General features: G+C 36.7%; 1 non-coding gene across 1 annotated transcript; it reads right to left on the reverse strand.

The window, feature by feature from the left end:
• Positions 1-2443: 2443 nt before the first annotated feature.
• LOC104456215 lies at positions 2444-3229 on the reverse strand. Its single transcript, XR_005550277.1, has 2 exons — positions 3127-3229; positions 2444-2970 (listed from the first exon to the last, which is right to left on the reverse strand). It is a non-coding gene; the product is annotated as an endochitinase EP3 (transcript).
• Positions 3230-4186: the final 957 nt, after the last annotated feature.

Raw genomic sequence — 4186 nt, forward strand, 5'->3', positions numbered from 1 at the left:
TGTTTTAAATGAAGATCCAAAATAACCAATTTAATCTCAAATAATAAGTGTATAAAGCGGTCACATTAACTTCAAATAAAGGCCTCAGCTCATCAACTGGCCAAATTTTATATAATTGTCCAATGGCATTTTTTAATTTTCTTTTCTTCTTTTCCTTTTTATGGTATTTTCTTTCTTTCTTCATTTTCTTTCAACTTCCTCACGTCTCCTTGGCTCTACATCACATCCATCTTAATTTACAACCTCTAAATGATTGATACATTAGCGGAGAAATATCTAAAAACTTAAAAACTTTTCCATTACCAATAACATAAAAGTTACAAACACTCAAACCTTGAATAAAAAAGTTCTCAATCTCTGCCTCATCCCCACAACCTAGCTGCTATCACCTTTAGCCGGTCTTCAATTAGTAGTTTGTTAGGAATGCTTCATTGAATCCGGGTTAGAGGATTCATGAAATTCACAGATGTAGTTTGCATTAAGGAGGAATATGTGGCTTCTTGAGAGGCTCCAACTATGTAGCACGAGCGTGTTGTCTACTCATAGAACAATCTACGAACACCAAACTTGTGACAGCATTTAATGCAAATTATTAAAAACAGATTAATTTGACTTGGATTAATAAAATATGTGAAAAATTCCAAATAAGGGCTCCAAGTGTCTTCATTTCCTCAAATACAAAGAAGGGCCTGAAGTGACTATATCAGTCTTAAAGAAAATCCTGAAGTAATTATTATTTCAAATAAGGGTCTAATCTCACCAATTGACAAAAAATTCTGATCGATCAAAGGCATTTTTGTCAAAACACAGTTCAAATTCAAATGTTATCATATTAATTTTTTTTTAAAGGATGGTGAGGCAGCGACGAGGGCTAGCGGGGTTGTTGATGCCTAGGTGAAAGCTGGTGGGGTCATTGGCGCTTGGGCGAGGGTTGGGTATCCCCATCGACCAAAGGTGAGGGCTTGCTGGCCCTCGCTAGAGACTAGAGAGGGTGGCAACCCTCTCCTAGGTCTAGGCTCGATCCCAGGCCCTCGCCTCTAGTTTTATTCCCCACTAGCGATGGGGCGACAAGCATGTGTTTTCCTTTTAATTTTTGGTTTTATTCAGTTTTATTTACAACAAAATAGAAAAAAAATAAAGAAAAAGGAAAGATTAAATTTTTTTAGAAAAATATGAAATTACCCTTCACATCTATTGAGTTTTTGTCCTTATTTGAGAATGGTATGGTCACTTCAAGCATTTATTTAAAATAATCTCCACTTCAGGCTCTTATTTAAGGAAATGAAGGCACTTTGGACTTTTATTTGAAACAATGTCCATTTTAGAACTTTATTTGAAAAAATGAAGGTACTCTAGACTCGTATTTGAAATTTTCCTAAAATATGCATGTGTAGTGTAACCGGTCATAGCATATGTATATTTTTCTAGTTCTTTATAATTTTTTTTTTCATATTTTAGGTTCTTTTCCTAAAAAAATTTACTATTTGTATGAAGTGCTAAAGTGGGTTAAATTGGTAGGCATAAGTTTTGATAGGTTGGGTTAAATATAGATGTGTTCTAGTAATATTAGCTGGGTTTCGTCCGGGTTAGATAGGGTATGCATCACAAAAGTTGTAGTACATAAAAAAAATGAGTTTATATGGATTTGACCCATTTTCATAAGAAGTTTGTTTAGTGATTACCAATTAACCAACTTTTATCTGATTAAGTAACCAAATAAAAAGTTGTATGGCTCGACCCAACCCGATTCACTCATTTGAATTGTCTAGTGATTACCAACCTTTCTCCGATTAAGTTACCAAATATAATTATGCATAGTTTACCAATTTTTATTTGCCTTTATTATCAATGTTTTCAATTTACGTATTACCAATGTTTTCAATTTACCATTTATGATACAACATTGTCAACCTTCATATGGGGAGATCGCCAAGAGGGAGTTAAGATTTGAGTCTATCAACATATCCAATTGAACTTTTCATCACTCAAAAGCTTAGAAGCCAATGAGTTATGGACTAACTATGATATATTAACTATTCTAAACCATACCAATTCTCTCATGTAAGACTTTTTCTTATACAACTCAAACATTTATTTCAACATTACCAACTACTTTTGAATTACCAATTTTACTCGAGTTTCTTAGTAACATTAATTTGTTTTTCCTAGATTCAACTAACTTTTTATAAAGCAATTAGTGCTTTCATTTGCCTTATTCGTGAACTATTTATATTTATCAACCACTTGTGGAATTACCAATCTCAAGTAGAGTGATCACCAATTCTTAATATGATCCAGTCACCAACCAGATGTGTTTCCAACTCTTATTTGAGTTCGTTATTAGCTAATTTCGCATTACCAATGCTTTTTCATTATTTCCAAGAATTTCAATGCAAATTCATAATCATGAACTATCTGACTCTTACTCAACAAGATGCTGATATTCCTTTTATTTTTTGGATCCATTATTAAGTTGCGTACATTAATGTAAATCGAATATGGTCATGGTGCTAACCGAGGTTGGCTACAATGCCATAAAAATAAGCTGGTTTTCTATGCCATCTAACAAGTCAGGTTATCTCCGGGAGAGACACCAAATCGGTTGCAGTAATCAGTGTAATATTGAACCCGAGCTTGAACTGCGGCGGGTTTCCGCTGCCGCACTCCATTCCGTTAATGGCTCGAATCGTCGTGCGAAGCCTTGACCGGAAGTAATAACGGAGTGGACGTTGTTCATCCAAAACCAGAAGGCGGTCTTAAAAGACACGACGGCGTTGTTGGCGACGGTTTCGGGAGAGTTGAGGCCATCGAACCCGATGCTTTCCCCTGCGGGTCCGTAGTTGTAGTTCCAGGATATCTGGAGGGGGCCGCGGCCGTAGTAGCCTTTGTTGGGGTTGCATGGATACTGGGTGTTCGATTCTTGGCAGTAATTTTTCGAGGGACCATCGATCTCTTCAATGTAGCAAAAATCTGCACCCAAGAAGATAAATTGTCATATCTGAAGCAAAGCAGATCGTATGTTCTAACATTTGTCTCCTGGAAGTCATTGTGAATAAAATTCATGGCAAAGAGCAAACATGGCAAGTGTAGATTAAAGGACTTTAAACATTTTGTTGAGGTTCTTACGTCCGGTCTCATGCGTGACACGCGCCGGCGAGAATCCGGCAATGAGGCCAGACACGACCAGAATGTTGAGAAGAGCTCTTGCTATGTTGTTCGATTTGGCCATTGGGGATATGGGTGTGAGGGATGTGAACATTGCAAAGAGAGGTTTTTATAGGAATAAAGGTGAGAGAGATTAGGCACAGTTGATTTGAGGCTGCCAGGTTCTGGAGAGTCAGCTTTGAAAATTCAAGATCTTGATTCGCGGGAGAACGTGTCATGTGAGTTAGGAAGCGTCGACTTTGACATTGCGAGGAGACTGAAATTTATGTTCCTATCAAACAATAAAAAAAAAAAAAATGAATTTTTACAAATACTAAGATTTGCTTGCGAAATTAATTTATCTCTTGAATTGCTGAATATGACGCATATATAATCTGTCACATCATTTGATAAATTAATATTTTAAACCAATCTTAATAGATTTAGCAAAGAGCATACAGAAATGTTTACCGAGATGTGGCGAGTCTTTTGCCGGTCATCGCAAGTGTGGCGGTGATACCATCATTTTCAAAGAGTAAAGTTAAAGATGGGATGCGCATAATTGCCAAGGACAAGTTGGAATAATCAGTGGGGCTCTTCATGCCAAGTCAACGAGACTGTTTGATGAGCTTTCATTCATGCGCGTAATGTTATGGATCGTCCATTTAGTTCGAGAAATTATAGGTACATGTAGTAAGTCGGGTCCATCCTTATCATTTGAGATGAGAATAGTGTTGGAGAAATCCTCGTAAAGTGTTTTGAAGTTGACAAAACGTTTCCATCAGTCTAGTCTGAAGGTCTGGAGACTCTGTTAGTTAAAGTTTGAAAACTTCCGGACAGCCAGACTCAAGACTCAAAGTCTATCCTCATTGACAGTCTCTAATCCATTGAAGAAATGTTATCCAGAACTGGATGGTTTGTTCAGGATTCAACCTTATCATCTGGAGAAGATCTCGTGGCTGGAGAAGACGTATCAGAATCCTTTGATTAATCAAGTTTGATTCAATGACTGAAGATTCAATGATTGTCTAAATATTATTGG

The sequence above is a fragment of the Eucalyptus grandis genome, chromosome 4 (genome assembly GCF_016545825.1).
Source record: "Eucalyptus grandis isolate ANBG69807.140 chromosome 4, ASM1654582v1, whole genome shotgun sequence".
Lineage (NCBI taxonomy): Eukaryota > Viridiplantae > Streptophyta > Magnoliopsida > Myrtales > Myrtaceae > Eucalyptus > Eucalyptus grandis.